At 45.1% G+C, this 16,884-nt stretch overlaps 1 protein-coding gene across 4 annotated transcripts in view; it reads left to right on the top strand.

Annotated features, from left to right (window-relative positions):
* Positions 1-16,884, top strand: part of EXTL3 (exostosin like glycosyltransferase 3) — a 167,662-nt gene that overhangs the window by 44,177 nt on the left and 106,601 nt on the right. For 3 of the 4 annotated variants that reach the window (XM_063330725.1, XM_063330724.1, XM_063330723.1), the window contains exon 2: positions 3,790-3,856. The exons of the other annotated variant lie outside the window; for it this stretch is intronic. The gene's annotated coding sequence lies outside the window, so the exon portion shown is untranslated. The remainder of the gene's footprint in view (positions 1-3,789; positions 3,857-16,884) is intronic. 4 annotated transcript variants of the gene reach the window in all.

The following is a 16,884-nucleotide window of genomic DNA, read 5'->3' as shown; positions in this document are numbered from 1 at the left end:
TTATATCCATGTGACTGATCCAGGGCCATATGTTAAGAATATAACTGCCTTTTTTTTTTCTTTTTAAACTGTTGGTGTCTAAATATATCTAATAAAAATGCAGACTGGAGCTTTTTAATGAGGTGATAAGTCATTCCTGCCTCTCTTCTTTTTAAGACAAAACCACCTCACACACTGGGTTCTTTTTGTATGGACTTCTGCTTTGCATTTCTACACATTCATCATAGCATGAAGCTTCTCACAAAAGGCGGTTAAGAAAAGGCTGCTGAACAGCCCGTTTTGGCGTGCATAAACCTGGACCCTTGCAAAGGGAAAACCCTGAGCTTTAGCGGGGGAAGCCACAGGCTGTGTGTGATGATAGAAAGTGTTTTGGGGAAAAATAAAAAAATATAGTGCTGAGTAACTTTAGCATGGTCTTGAATTATACAGCTAAGAACAGGAGCCGTTAGGAAGCAATTTGCAAGGGGAAATATTTCCAATTTTGTTCCTTCCCTTGGCAAAATAGCAAAATTCAAGTGATTATTGGAAGTTTCTGCAACCTGAAGAAAAATCTTTTTTTATTGCTGGCCCCGAACTTCTTGGTTAAGCTGGCGTTGGAGGTCGTGTACAGCAGTGTGCGCGTGGTGGCTGGGCTGCATGTGGCACTGCCGGGTGCCGTTGTATGGATACGCTGCTTGTGATTTGGAACCTGTGGTTCTGGGAGGAAATAGCTTTGCTCCAGGAGCAGCTCTGGTTTGCGAGCAACATTGCTGCGCACGCTGCTGCAGCAAATGTACCGTGGTTGTGGTTTGACAGCTGAAGTCAGGCTAGGACTGCTAACTCAGATTACGCTTGCACATGGTGGCTGGGTGTGAAATCCTGGGTGGCTGAGTGGCACCGTCACTGACGCACCGCTGCGCGGTTGCACAACGTGTTTTCTGGAACAGCAGAGTCGTCTCCCCGCGTTGCCGTGCCTGAACGCTTGTTTGCGTCCCAGCGCTGCTGCTTCTGCCAGGACATCTGTTTACGGGCTTGTACTCTAAACTGCATCACTGAAATGTCCAATTTGGGGGAAAAAGAAAAGATGTGTTTGTTTTGGAAGGGCGGCTGCTTCTTTTTCACCGCTTACAGGTTGATCCTGCATGTGATCAGTGTGGTGACAAGCTCCAAGTTGGGGCCTCCATCTCCTTTTGCTAAAGAAGACCCGCCATGTGGCTATACACCAAGACTTGCTTCATGAGACTTATAGAGGAAGATGAGGAGAGGGAGCTTTAGCAATTCCAAGTTGTGATAGTGGATTGAATATAATATATGTATATAAAACAATATATCTGTGAGTAATTGTTTAACCATGAAGTATGTCAGAACAGCTGATAAAAGTCGATGAGTCCTCCAAAGTGCCGGCCCATGCAGAAGTTTCTTAGAGAAGGTAGTCTGGGTTGTGTTTTTTAATTTAATGACCTCTTCAGATGAGCAGTCAAACCCTACTGATCAGATTTAGCAGGGCCTTGCATAATAAGAGGTGCTTTATTTATAGGCTGCACATTCACTCATAGACATTGGGCACAATGATAAATTATTTAGCTATAGATATCCCAAGAAGTGAGCCAGGTGCCCGCTGGGCTGCCTTATCTCTCTGCTTCCCAGCTTTGCATGTCCTTTCGCTGGCTAATTCACAAAATCCAGCTGTTTGCAGAAGTGGTCTCTCGGTTATTAATGTTAATTAGCGAGGTTCTGCTCTATGACTATTCCTGTAGTATGCGCTTTCAAAACATACAAAGTGCTAAGCTCTTCACCCGTGTAATGAGCGTGTATATAGCTGTGTTGTTAATTAGCTGCTTCCCTCCAAGGACCTGCGCCCCTCTTGGGAATGGTAGTTTTGGTGTTTATAGCTGCTTGTGGTAGTTAGAGCAAGTCCCCTCTGAGACTCACTTGCAGACTTGTGCTGGAGTCAAGTTGTGAGATTTTTGGGCTTTGTTTTAATCACTAGTCTCTCCTCCATGCATTCTACGTACCGAATGTTCTACGTGCAGTTTGTAATATTAGTTATTTTTAGATTTGCCATTAGTACCTTGTTTTAATCAGTGCCGACAAAGCACCTGACTTGATACACGCTCTGGGTAGGGGCCAGGATTTAAGTGTTCTTCAAAAAAGCTTTTATGCTACAAGAATGGTGCTCCTCGTGCTGACAAGTTTTCTATCTCTGCCTTCTAATAACCATCCTGTGATACCACGACCTTCCTCCAACTTGCACAAACAACTCTGTTCCAAGGAGAAATTTTCCCCTGAAAAATGTGGAAGTGCCATTTGTTGTGCAAAGACCAACTGGGGCTTTATTATTGCTCTGATTTAATATCCTTGCTGATGGGATGCTCCCGTTGCGGGTGTAACGTTTCTGAGAGGTATCTTCTCTGTACAACTTGGTTGAAAAATTTCCTCCACCGCGTTTTAATACCAAGGGCAATAGAATGGAAGAAGATGATTTGCTGTATAGGTAACTAATATGGTAAATAATAGGTAAATAAAATGGGAACCAAGTTATACTTTAATTTTTATATATGTTCAGGATGAAAAAGCAACATGAGATCAGCAGGCTTTTCCAGAAGAGGAGGGTTGTTCTCGAATATGTATGCTTTGTCCCTAGTTTTACGTTTTCAGTATCATCCAGAAAACTCTTGGTTTCGCCGTTTGATTATAATTTGCATTTAGATTGGCTGCCTGAAGGGGAGTCGCTTGCAAGGGGAGATGGGGCTATATGGCTCGAGTCTCTCGCAGATCTGGCTGAAAGTAATGGCATTTACATAAAAACCATTAGCTCTGTTATTGATAAACATGAAAAGCATCCATTTCATTTAATTTTCTGATGAGGAGTCTTTAATATAAGCATACAATAGCACTGCAGTAGTAACATTCCTGCCCCCCATCCCTCCTTACTGACCTCTTGTTGTTTTAAGGGCAAGTTTTGATTGGGATTTTGTTGGTGGGGAGCTGTGGAGTTATTTCTGTTCCGATTCACTGAAGTAGCCGGTTGTCATGCTACGTTGTAGGGAATTATTTAATGCTCATCTTAAGAGGTGTCTCTATTAATTGAACGGGGATTTAATGTCTCCCTGAAGCATAATTGGTCTGTGTGTGATGTATACTAACATGTATGTCTAGCAACGGGTTTTCCTTTTGTCTGCATCCCAGCGCCATTCTGTGGGTAATCTTTTGCTTAATCAAAATGGGTTTAAACAGAAGTTCAGTGGCTCCTTATTAAGCGGATAAAGTGTGTTGAAACAACAAATCTATTAAAGGAACTTCTTTGGTGCATGCTAGATCACATGCTGTGTAACCCTTCAGGACTCTGTCTTGATAAAGTAGTTTTTGTGGCCAGTGAGGAAAAACTTGTTCTCTTGGGTGATGCTGTTGACCACATGTGTGATGGCGCATTGGTGATCAGCACATGTGAAAAAGAGCTGTGATTCACTGTCTCTATAGTAACTGCTTTTGTGTAGCTATTGCTGCTACTCTCCTGTATAAATGTTGTGCTTTACTCTTGCGTTGGATCAGATCTGATCTTCTTCTGCCTCCAGAGGCAGTCGGTGCCATAGTTGTTTTCAAACATGGCAGCATTTGCTTAAGAGACTTTGCTGTGAGCTTTGCAAGCTCTTTCTGTTCCTGACCTCGGTGATGTGGGGGTGTGTCTGTGTCTGTTTTGCATTACTTACCTGGCTCACTTCTTGATTTTAAAAAAAAAAAATAAAAATAAGAAATTCAATTTTTTGTTATCACTTTGTCTGTATTTACAACTTTTTTCCTCTCTAATAGGCTCCAGACAAATGAGTAGAGAGTTTGGTACAGAAGATTCCAGCTTTTCAGTTGATCACCTTATACAGTGAGTACCTTAACATTTCAAGAATAAGTTTTTTTTCTCTAGTGCCTAATGTTGACTTAAAATTGACTTCACGGGGGAGCAGCGTTAAGTCTGCATGCTTGGACAATGTTGTCCTAGAAATACAAGCTCCCTTGGCTTAGCTTGTGTTTTGGGAGAAGTGGATGTTGATGGCTCCGGCTCCTTTTATATGAAGTGATAAATTTTATTCATATCCCACTTCCAGTAGTGTGCGCGTTTCAGCAGAGCAGAGAATTGATGCAGTTATGTCTTGTACCCGCTCAAGGCTGTGGGGAATGAAGACTAAAGGTGTTGCCACATAATTTAGCAATGTGTCACGCACGGCTTCCTGTGCTGCAGAGCAGAGGAGAGCTCTAGGGTCAGGAGAGCAAAGGTTCACCTCCGCTTTTCCAGCCTTGTTGGAGGTGTTGAACTTGGCAAGGAGGGCGGGTAAGGGACCTGCCACGGCACATGTAGGGGTTACTCATAAAGGCGTGCTGTGAAATCAGGCAAACGAGGCTTGGCTTGACTTGCGGGCTGGAAAGGGTAAGAAAAAAAGAACTGGAAAATGTTGCCCAGTTCATGGTAAGGATGGCAGGTTTTTTTCTGAAAGTAGAGAAGCAAATTGTTATTTCATGGGGAATTTTTACACATTAAAATACCTTGCATGCATGCTAATGGGCTGTAGTAACAAGCCCATGCTTTATGAGGTGTCCACAAATATTTTTAAACTGGCTACTGTGAAGCACTTTAGAATCGTAGGATCATTTAGGTTGGAAAAGACCCTTGGGATCATCGAGTCCAACCATCAACTCCACTCTACAAAGTTCTCCCCTACACCACATCCCCCAACACCACATCTAAACGAGTCTTAAACACATTCAGGGATGGTGACTCCACCACCTCCCTGGGCAGCCTATTCCAGTGTCTGACCACTCTTTCTGGGAAGAACTTTTTCCTAATGTCCAGCCGAAACCTACCCTGTTGCAGCTTGAAGCCGTTCCCTCTTGTTCTATCGCTAATTACCTGGGAGAAGAGACCAGCACCAACCTCTCTACAATGGCCTTTCAAGTAGTCGTAGAGAGCGATGAGGTCTCCCCTCAGCCTCCTCTTCCTCAAACTAAACAGTCCCAGCTCCTTCAATCGCTCCTCATAAGATTTATTTAGCTAGTAAGTACTGGTTCCTTGGAACGTCTTGGTCCATCTGGTGCAGTAGCGTAGCTGGACTGAAATAGTTAAGTGCCTAATAGGTAACTGCAGGCATGGGGAAGCCGGGAGGACACTGCTGCTGGGTGCAAAATGCAGGCGCAGCCACAGCAGGTGAGTGTGGGAGCTGCGCTGATTGACTGAGACCACTGCACAATTAAGTTTATTGCAGCAGTCCTAGCAGGCGACTCCCCTAAGGATAATGTGGGATGATGAATTTTAAAACTGAAGGTGTTCGTTAACAAAAGACAAGGAAGAAATAATGTGCTTTGAGACTGGATTGTGTCATCAGGTTGGTTTAAATACATACTGGGAGCAGGGCAGAAAATTCCTGTAGTTCTGTGCAAGAAGGAGAAAAAGAGGCTTGCTTATTTGTAGCTTCTTAACTTCTCCTATATCTATCTGACCAGTACGGCGTGACATGCAGGATGTCCTTGGTTCAGATGTTCTATTCCTACTTACTAGATCATTGATTTAGCTTGTTATACTTCTGGATTCAGAGCAGTCTTTTTACCCTACTTTTGTCGTGTGCCAAACACAGGGGAGACTCTCTTCTCTGCTGGTACAGAGCTGTACAGAGCTGTAACTAATGCGACGGTGAAGAATAAAACTGGATGTACTGGAGAGGTCATGTGAAGAACAAAAGATGCTGTTATTGACCAATGGTGCCATCGTGCCATGGTCTTAATCGACAGATCTAATCCCAACGTGTGTTTAGAGTCAGATCTGCTGACTTCAGTACCTAAAATAAGTCGATACCATTGAATTCTCTTTCTCCTTGCATATCTTAAGTAGAACATAGTAAGTTGCAGTCTGACAGCTGTGCAATCGGCAGAAGGCCACAGGGCTGCCTAGGCTTCCCCGAGGGCATCATTTGGCCTGCAGAACATCTATTACAGCGGGTGTCATGTGCAGCAGGCTCAGCATTGACCTTCAGAAGCTGTTATGCATTTGTGGGCCTGACGGCTGGAAGGACAAACGTAGGAGACAAGGATTTCAGGTTTGGAGTCCTTTTGTAGGGCAGAAGACTGCGATTAAAGCAAGATGACTGCATGTATGAATTGAGGTCAGTAGGAGATAGCTGAGCAACGGGCTGTTCTTGGCAGAGAGCTGGAATAGAAGGGATGCTAGAAACACAGTCTACAATTGCCAAATTGGAACAGAATGGGAAAATAACCTGTTTCAAGGGAGTCCTTAACAAGTCATTCTTATGCAAGATTGTCTCCGTGGCACTAAATATCTAAATAACTGGCCTGCAACTGGAATATAAAAATGTTTTCAGGAGACTCGTCTTCAAGCATCACCTGAGGCTTCCTGGCTTGGCAGCAAAGCTAAGTGTTGTGGGGAGGTCATATTAGAGGTCTCTTCCTACGAGGATGTGGCATCATCTGTATGAACGTGAGCGCAGGTCTGATGCTTCCTGTGCAAGCACCGGGCTTAGCTGTGTATGTGCTTGTGTGGTCTTTGTCTGCTAACAACTGCAATTAAGGCTAAGCAAGAGCAGTTAGTTTGGTATTGCAAAGAGGATTTGTCCTGCCTACAGTCCTCCCGAGGAGCAATGGGCAGGGAGGGACACGAATTCCTGCTTCTTGCTGCTGCTGTTTGCAGAAGATGCAATAGACTCTTGCCTGCGTCATTAAAAACTCAGAACATGGCAAACACCTGAGCTGTGGGAGGCCAGAGGACTGTCCTGTCTTCATCAGTGGCTGGTAGAAACAGCCTTCATCTTGCATCAATTTATTTAGCTCTTATTTGAACCCACATGGGCTTTTGGCCTCTGTTCTGTTACCAGGCATTTCAAAGTTTAACTATAACTTTGCATACTTCCTTTTGGTAACTGACCTGCTGCCAACTAGTTTACTGTAATAAGCTCCTGTTTAGGGAATTGTTGTTTGCATGTTTTCCAGTTCCACACTGGTTTGGCTTCTGTAGATCCCTACCGTGTCCCCTGTCAGAGGTCTCTTTCCCAAATGAAAACATCCTAATTAATTTAACTGTCCTTACAGAAGATGCTCTGTGTCTTTGATCTTCAGTACTCTTCTGTCCTGTTTCCTTTTGACATTAACTTTTGGTTATGGTGCACATCTGTGTTTTTTTTTTTCTCCTCTTGAATGTTCTTAATCCTACTTATTAGAAGCTTGAAGAACCATTAGGTTTCTGAGGGCCTGTCCTCTTGCTTCAGTTCTGTGTATTTATAACCCTGGAAAAGAAACTAGGAATTTTGTACGCTCCATGTAATAATAAGCCATAGACTTATTTTTTTTTTCTAAAAAGCAGAAGTTTGTGTGTCTACTCTAAAGACTCTATCAGAAAAGCTATGAAGAAACCTGATACGTTCTAGTGCACTGAGTCACTAGAACAATACAGTATTAAACAAGGAGCCCTGGCAGAGATTGTGTGGCTTTGTGCTAAAGCTGTCAGCCAGGATGTGGGATGTATCTTTGTATCCTGCCGCAGTTTCATGAAACTAAATGGCTGATGGTGTGCACTGCGTCTTATAAATGGGGACAAGAAACACTCTGGATGTTAAACCTTCTCCTCTCAATTGGTTAAGAGGGGAAATGATATCATCAGCAAGTTTGCAGATGACACGAAGCTAAGCAGGAGTGTTGATCTACATGAGGATAGGGAGGCTCCACAGAGAGACTTGGATAGATTGGACCGATGGGCCAATGCTAACGGTATGAGCTTCAACAAGGCCAAGTGCCGGGTCCTGCACTTGGGCCACAACAACCCCATGCATCGCTCCGGGCTTGGGGCAGTGTGGCTGGAGAGCTGCCCGGCAGAAAAGGACCTGGGGGTTCTAATCGACAAGCGGCTGAACATGAGCCAGCAGTGTGCCCAGGTGGCCGAGAGGACCAATGGCATCCTGGCTTGTATTAGAAATGGTGTGACCAGCAGAAGGAGGGAGGTGATTGTCCCCCTGTACTCAGCACTGGTGAGGCCACCCCTTGAGTATTGTGTCCAGTTCTGGGCACCTCAATATGAGAGAGATCTCGAGGTGCTGGAGCGAGGGCAGAGGAGGGCAACGAAGCTGGTGAAGGGCCTGGAGAATAAATCTGATGAGGAGCGATTGAAGGAGCTGGGACTGTTTAGTTTGAGGAAGAGGAGGCTGAGGGGAGACCTCATCACTCTCTACAACTACTTGAAAGGACATTGTAGAGAGGGGGGTGCTGGTCCCTTCTCGCAGGTAATCAGCGATAGAACAAGAGGGAATGGCTTCAAGCTGCAACAGGGTAGGTTTAGGCTGGACATTAGGAAAAAGTTCTTCCCAGAAAGAGTGGTCAGACCCTGGAAAAGGCTGCCCAGGGAGGTGGCGGAGTCACCATCCCCGAATGTGTTTAAGACTCGTTTAGATGTGGTGTTGGGGGATGTGGTGTAGGGGAGAACTCTGTAGAGTGGGGTTGATGGTTGGACTCGATGATCCCAAGGGTCTTTTCCAACCTAAATGATTCTATGATTCTAAATCAACAGAGAGAATTAGTCTTATTTAGATAAACAGAAATCAGTGTCATCAAATGTGTACTGGTTCTGCAAGGCGTGCCTCTGCATCCCCTGTGCTCTGCATAAGTGCTATTTATTTTATTAGTGATATGGCTTCCAAAAAGTAGAACTGGAATACAACGTTATTAAAGTCATAACATCCAGGGTTGTAGTTGCAGGTCTGCAGTGATGGTCTCAGACTGACACGCCTGGGGCTGTGACAAGTCTGTGGTTTCGTATATCTGCCCTGCCTCATATCTGTGGCTTCTGTGCTGCCCGAAGGTGAATCACGGCTCCCACAAGGGTGGTAAAGTCCTACCCTGTGGGCAGCCTGGGAAACCTGGGCCTCACTTCAGCTAAGGAACACTTGGGTGTTTTCTTCTTCCTCAGCAGAGTCAGAGCTCCATGGTGGAGCCTCGGCCAACCTCTTGTTTCAAGGGCCCATGTTGATCACTGTTAGGGTATGGGTATGGTGACCGTTTCTGCCATACCAGCACTGTGCCAAAAGCCCTGCAACGCTTCTGCACTGGTCCATGGTATCATGGTTCTGTAAATTAGACCTACAGGTGTGTGCTGACCAAGCCCTCATAGCAGTTTTCTCCTGAAGTAGCTGGTGTTGCTGCTGTATCCTGGAAAGTATGTCAAAAATAAGTATGTACAATCATTTAGTTGCGCAGATTTGTCTAGGCACTGGTAATGAAACAGCATTTCCCTAAAGTGTCACCTGGTCTGCCAAGACATGTCACCCTGGGCACACTGAGCTGCCTTTCTTAGCCACACAGCCCTGAGGGGGAGAGGAGACATATGGCATGAGGAGGAGGAGACAGGGAGACATACATCCAGAGACCACAAGTTGATCTGGGGTCTGTCACTACCCAGGGTGTCCCAGCCCCTGCTTGTTCAAAGGGAAAGACTGTTGGCAGGAGGTTTTTTCATTCTCTCCTTGCCTTCTTCATATGTAATATATATATTTATGGTTCTTTCTCATTCTTCTTTTTACACATGCTTATGTGAAGTTGCATGCAGCTAGCTTGCCAGCCCACAGACAGCCTCCTGTAGTAATTTCAGATGTAGGTTAGTAAGATAGTAAATGGAGGGTAATTTTTAATCTGGTTGGGATAAGAACAGCCAAATTGGCTGTTTCTCTTGTTGGTTTCCGCGTTATTTTTGGCCGGGCAGTCCTCAGAGGGTGTAAATGTGCCAGACATCGATCTCTCTGAAAGAGGGATCAGCTCTTCCTGGACAGCACTGAAACACGGTGTCTATTTATATTTTATTTCTTTTTATTACACTGACTGAATAATATAGCCAGCATGGAAAGGGCTTGTAAAATGCTGAGTTATGTGTTGGACTTTTGTCCTGTCCAGGAGAATCTCTTGTGATGGAGAGACTCCATGTAGGGGAAACCTCATGTATTACCTTGGAGCGAGGGAAGGTTTGGAGACCTCGCCAGGACACTCGTGACACTTGGAAAGCAGCGTGCTATAAATAGGGAGCTCCGAGAAGCCAACTAGCGCCATCACCCAGGGGACTTTTTCATTTAATACAGGCATTGAAATTGAGACTTGAGGCTGCGTGGGACAATGCAGTAATGGTAGAGCTGTAACAGGCTGCCTTTGTGGCAGAATTACAAAGCCGGCAGTATGTGCTGAAGTGCTCCTGCTTGCTAAGCCTGTAATATCAGTTCGGGTTCTGTTCTCCTCCCTTCCCCTCCAGGAACTGGTTCATGTTTAGGTAGAATAAGTCACTGTTGCATGTTTATTTCTTTTCTGCTTACAGTTCTTCTTGAATCACATGGCAGGTTAGAGAAAGAGCGCGCTCAAATGAGGCTAAAACCGTCAGGTTGCAAGCAAGATCCTCCATAACGTGATAATGCAGGTCTCTAATTCTGTTGGTGTTGCTGTTTTTTTCAGTATTAAATAACAAAGCTCAGCTATCCCCTGTTGGGCTTTGGCTCCAGCTCCTCTGCTGCTCTTCTCCAGGCTGTTTCTTCAGTTCATTCCTGAACTGCTCCTGGGAGGGTGTCTGGGCAGATTCCCTACCTGTATTTTTTATGTTGTCTCTGCTACAGGGATAAGGCTCTAGACCAGTTTCTTTCTGCTGCTTTGTCTTGTGCCCTCATCCAAAAAGAAGAGGGGACAATCTGATCATTCCTGTTCAGAAAAATATCATGCAGGACTTCCTTTTGAAGCAGCGATAAACATTTACTGACACTTTTGAAGCAGTAGAGAGTTACTGAACTTGTAGCTGCAATTTTTATGTTGAGGTAGAGGATCATCAGGTTTTTCACATGTTTGCTGTGAGGGACCATTTTCTGCCAGCCTTTTCTTCATACTTACCTACAAGCATGGTTTGTGGAGACCTCTCACTGAACGTGTGCTCTCCACTCTTTGATAACAGCGGCTGATCAGAAACCGTGTCTGCTGGAGGCCAGGTAGCCTGCTGGGGACGTTTCCTAGAGCTATTTAAACTACGAGTTGGAAGTAGAGCTGGATTATGCCAGCCTGGAGATCTGTGGGGTGACAAAGGATCTTCTTGGCAAAATAAAGGATATCTTGGCTGTAACCTGTGTCCTGGCCAGGCAAATAAGTCCGAATTCAAATTACATCCAGATTTCCAAAAGGATGTTGCATGTGGATGATGGATCACCTTGGAAGCTGGATGAAGGCCAAGGAGTTGAGCCTGCAGTAGATGCCTCCTTGTAGCCAGACAAACCCAAACCTCACTGGATCCAGCCTGATGGTTCCTTTGCTTTGCTCTGTTCTGTTTTCTCCCATCAAGCACCCCAGGTACTGTAGCAGTGATGTGTGGCGGTTCAGGAGGTGCTTTTGCTCCTGAAGAGCGTGTCTCTGCCAGCCAGGGGTGAGAGGACTCTGTTCCTGGAGAGCATCAGCGTCTGGATCATTCCGCCTCGAAGCAAAGGCCTTGATCCTTGGTGCTCATGGAAAGATTCCGTTGCAAGAATGGGGTTAGTAACCCTGGGGACTGGCCAGATTTACGTTTGATTTAAGAACTTCTGGCTTCCCTGCATTTCTTGTGAGTGCGATATCATTCATTTATCTAAAAGCAGGTACTGAGAGCTTGCTCTGTTGGAAGTAATTTAAGTGTATCTGGACTTTGGCACGAAGGAAGGCAGTGGTGTTGGAGACAAGAGTACTCCAAGGTACAGAGCCTGAGAACATACTAAGACTTGCTTGTGATACAGAAATGTTGCCATAATTATTTACTATAATAAAGCTATTTCAGTGTGGTTTAAAAAGTATTAAAGGGTCTCTCCAGGAGGTTTGCATTACTGCAGTAAGGATTAGGAAGTAGGGAATGTTTGCCAGTAGCAGTAATTTGCTTCTGTGAGGCAAATCTGTAGACAGCTGGACCTAAACACTTTCTAGATAGCCTCAGACTTGATAAAAGATTGACTAGTGAAATTTCAGTTTGGATAAAAATGCATTAGCTCAAGCTGTCAGATGAAGGTTTTTCCACACCAAAGGTTCACATGGTAGTTTGGAGCAGGGCCCTGGGAACAATTGTGGGAAGCACAAGTGAAATCCTCCTTGCTTTTGCGTGAGCAAGGAAGTTTCCCGTGCAACTTGATCACAGAAGGCCCTGATATGAAAAGGATTTACTTTGTGGAATTCTTCTGTCATCACTCAGCAGGATAATTGACTTCTGATTAGGAAGAAAATATAGCTGAACATTCGTGTTTGAGGTTATAAAGTCCTCTTCAAAAGGCAGAGCTCTTACTTAAACAGCGACTGCTCTGACAAGAACAGGATGCTTGCGACTCCATTATGCCGGTGTTGATGTAACAGCTGCTGTTGTTTAAACAACTTGTTTCTCCCTCCTTCACACTCCTTCCTCCTCCTGTTGCAAATCAAAGGAAGAGTGGGAATCAGTGTTGTTATTTTTCCAAAAATAATAACAAAGTTATTACATTTTTCACTTCTCAAAATGTTTTTGTCATGTGCGTCCTGTAGACGGTGTGTCTCAGACCTGCTGGTGTCTGGGTGTTTAGCTGCTGGTGACCGGAGGATACTTATTTCTTCCAGACCTTTCTTCTGTTACCACCTCCAAAGTGACACACGAGCTAAAAGCAAGCCAAGATTTGTACCTCCCGCAGGCAGCAGAAAGGCTGATGTGGAAGTCATGGGCGTCTTGCTGTGAAGGTGATGCTTAAAATTTTAGAAGAGGAAATCTTGGTCCAGAGTGGTGAGCAAGAGGTGAGCAGCGGCTTACCTCGCTGGGAAGACTCCTGCGCAGAATGGGTGTCACCTCTGCCTCTGTGAGCAGGCTTCAGCCTCAACCTGCATTAGACAGCGCTGCGGAAAACCTCACCCGAAGGCTTGAATCTGTGTTAGTAATCGTATGAAGAGTCAGATTATTGTTTTGCATATTAGTATTTACACTGTCGAAAAGAGAGGGGGAAGACTTTGAAAGCTGGTGCTGAGTTGGTCTGGATCTGGAATGAGTTCAGAGGCGTTGCACAGTGGCTCAGCCCTCCAAACAAGTATCCAGTGGTGGCTGCTGCTCTGGACAGTATAGCTCTGATAGGTTATAGTTCATGACTTATAAGGCATTTTCAGAAGAGATATTTCAGTTGGGAGGGGTGGAAGGTGAATGCATTGCTGCACTGAAACTGCCCCTAAGGAAAGGAGGATGCACATCTTCCCTTTCCCTTCCCGTCTTCCACGTGTGGCTGCCTGGATCCCCTGCTTCACCCTCCTGATCAGCTGCTGCCTTTCCCTGTGGAAAGATTTAGTGTCCTTTTAATTCTGTCTAAAGTGCTCACTGTGAGGCATTGCGGAGCTGATGCCTTTGAGGAGGAAGGGAAGCCTTCGTTAGGTCTCTGGGGAGCTAATTTATACTGGTACTCTTGGGTTTGCCAGTCAAGTGTGTCTTTGTTTCTATAAGCTTCTGCCTCTGAGATCTTACTGTAAGAGTGAGATGAAGTGTCAGTCTGCAGGACTCTAACCACACAATTCATAATTTTTGGATCTTTAGCAGGAAGGAGAGGGAGAATTGACAAAACATTTGAGCTGAAATTGGATCTTTTAGCCTTTCTGGTTGAAGTTGGGTTTTCTTGTTCTCTCTCAGCAAGTTATAGATTCCTTCAACCTTGAACCTTAAGGCTAAAGCACTTCTAAATAATTATTGTTAGTTTATTTTACCAGTGATACAAGAAGAAGATTACAAAGTGCGTGGGAAAAGAGTGATCTCGCCCTTGCCAGCACGATGGAAGATATCACTGGTATATTAGTGTCTGATGTTGGATTTTACTTTCATACAGGGGGGGAAAAAAACATCTTGGATATTTAAAGAAGTGTGTGTTTATAGCTGCATTTTTTCAAGCCTTGATTAGGGGAAAAAAAAAGGGACAGAAACTGGCTGCTTGCCGTTGAACACTGAGCTTTGTCTAATAGCCAAAATTAAAAGTTTTATATGTCTGCCTTGAACACAGTTCACTCTCTCCAGAAACTTCTTAAAATGGAGTGCAGCCTGAATGGGAAAGCTTTTAAAAAGTCTGTTGGAAATCCCAAATCATCAGGGGGTAGATAGAAATATCAACAGGAGGAAGCAACCATGTCTTCTGCCTGCACAGCCTGGAGTTTGTTTTCAGAGAGGTTTTCCTTTTTCTGGCAAAGGTGGAAATGCAGAGAGTGACTTAGAGAAGTGGGTGGTGAAACCTGTTGCCATTGTTGGGTCTCCGAATGATTTTTCTTGCTCAAATGGAGGCCCCTAGGTTTTTTTTTTCCCCTCATGTCCGTTTTATTCAGAGTTAAGTGTTCCCATTAGATTGTGTGTGTGAAAAGGCCGTGGGTGCTGCCTGAGATGGATAATAAGGGAGTAAGCCAAGAGTAGCATAATTTATAACGTGAAGTGGTTTTCTTCATAGCGTTAATGAGCGGTGACCCAAGCACAGGTAAATTGTAGATTATTATTTCCCTCTCCGCTCCCTTCCTCCTAAACCTAGGATCATTTCCCTCCCCAGGCAACCTGTCCTTCACCACCATTAGCTTTGTCTCAGTTTTTGTCTACGTTCAAAAGTTGAACCGCTTTATCCACAATTGATGTGCGCTCCTGTAGGGTGGAGAGCGCTACAGTCATATAAAAGCATTTGTAATAGAATGGCTCATTCTCGTGTTGGGAGAGGAATAATGGACGTGAGATACCGCTTTATAGTTCTAAAGCTATCTAAATTTAGAGCGTGGTTGTGCGTTGTAGCTGAACTGATAGAACGTCAAGCTGGTGCTGCGAGGAAAGGTTTTGCTCCCAGCGTTGTGCTCCCACTGATCTTTTTGTGCTGATATGTATCCGATTCCTTCCTTCTTGGTACGGATAGTTTCCTTCCAGCTTAACTCCCTGAATCAGCTCACTGTGGATCCAGGCTTGGAAACTGGGGAAGAGATCTCTTTTCGGCAGCAACAGGCCGTTCGATCAGCTGAGCAACAGTGCGAAACCACATCTTAAATGAAGTCTGTCATGCCAGTAGCCCCTGTCAGTATTTGAAAGGCACTTGCAGTTGTTGCTGTCTCCCCCATGATAGGTGATGCGTGGGGCAGCAATTGTGAAAGCGGTGCTTTCATCTTACTTTGTTATCCTGAGTTAAGTTACTTCTGGAAATCGCTGCATTTGCTTACAGCCACCAAAACAAGCGCAGAGAATTGTGGGCAGATCATTTATATGGCATACGCTCTGTGATGTTCTATGTGTTACAGCCAACTTAAAAAAAAATTAAAAAAAAAAAAAAGTGTTCTGCTGTTTCTTGCTGGATGTTGTTGGATACTTAATGGGGCTCCTTGTCAGTAAAGCACTCCCTCCCCAGGGATCTTTCCAGAGTCACTAGACTCAGTGAAGGGTGATCTGGAAGAGTCTGCCACATAAGAAATGGCCGCTTCTCTGAAGCGTGGAACGTTTTCTGGACACAGGAGCTGCAAAAGGGGCCCTGTCAGCCATCCCTGAGCAGCCGCAGGGAGGTAAGAGGTGTGCTTAGGATGCTGCTGAAGGGTGGGCAAAAGGGTTACTATCTCTCTCTGTAAATGCATGTATAGATGATATCATTCAGGGGGAAAAAAATCCTTTAACTTAAAGTTTGACAGTGATGTCTGAAAGGCCATATTATGAGGCCATAAATAAACAGTGACTGAGAGTTAGAAGGCGGCTTTTGGTCATGAGATGTGCAGCTTTAAAATAGTACTTCAGGTGGAAAAAGAGCACGAGTTCAACAGCCGCTTGGGCTCTTCCTGAAACATTTTGATGTTTTTCAGAAGGGGCTTTGAGTTGGTGACTGCAGCAGGTTGTACTTGATGTAGGAGGTCCCCAGCTGTCCCGTGCTTGTTTATACTCTCTATCAAGATTCAAGGCCACTGAGTAACGCTTGCTCTGTGTGATGGATGTGTGTGCGCGGTGTTTGCCTCCCGTGAGGGTGAGCACAGGTGGGGGCTGTTGATCTGCAGAAAGTCATGAGTCCAGCCTGCGAGATGAACTCTACAACATGCTTCCTCTGCAAAGGGACCTGCTTGGTTGGGGCTTTCTTCTGAAAAGCGTGCACTTTAAAGGAGGATTTTAATGCAATTTCCAGGTATTAACAGGATAGTATCTTTAATGCTGTATTTCGAGGGAGAGACCTTTAGTGAATGTAACCTTGGGCAAAGTTTAAAACAAACAAACAAAAGAAGTGAAATGGGAAGTGATAAAGAGTTGGCAGTCATACAACTATGGATTCGTGTGGGAAGGCCAAAAATGTGCTCTGCCTCTTATCATAAAGAGTGAAATAACAAGGCCTGGCCACTGCCTACAGAGGCAGAGGGGTGCCCCCCGCTAGCACCGGTCCTCCTGCAGCCCTGAGAGCAGAGCCTCAAACCTTTTCTTGAAGTTCAGAAGGTGAGGGGCTGCTCAGATGGCAAAGCACGCTGCGCATTGACAGGCTGGTGTGTGGCTGTGAATTCAGGGGGGCCTCTGTGTTCTCCTGGAGGCTTTCAGCCTCTGCCATTCCTGGGCGCTGAGCTGCCCCAGGCCTCGGTGGTCCCAGGCCTCCCATCCTCTCCCTGTGCTGGGTACAGGCAGCAGGTCAGCAGTTATGCCACCTCTGAGCTGCTGCTGCACCATGCCCATGTGCACCGTGTTGCTCTGTGCTGTGCCCTCAAAGGGCAGTAGAAATCCGAAAACCTGCAAACATTTGTCGAAAGGACCCCAGAATGGCAGCCAGCAAAGGTCAGTGCAGCTGCCTTCATGGCAGCGTGTGTTAAAACACAGCCACATTTCTCATCTGGAATTGCCTTGATTCAAAGTTGTCAGCAAGATGAAGTGTACCGCAAATACATACATTTCTGCAGGAATTGCTCTGA

Source organism: Chroicocephalus ridibundus, chromosome 3 (genome assembly GCF_963924245.1).
Source record: "Chroicocephalus ridibundus chromosome 3, bChrRid1.1, whole genome shotgun sequence".
In the NCBI taxonomy this organism is placed as follows: Eukaryota; Metazoa; Chordata; class Aves; order Charadriiformes; family Laridae; genus Chroicocephalus; species Chroicocephalus ridibundus.
This window is presented reverse-complemented; position numbering and strand designations above follow the sequence as displayed.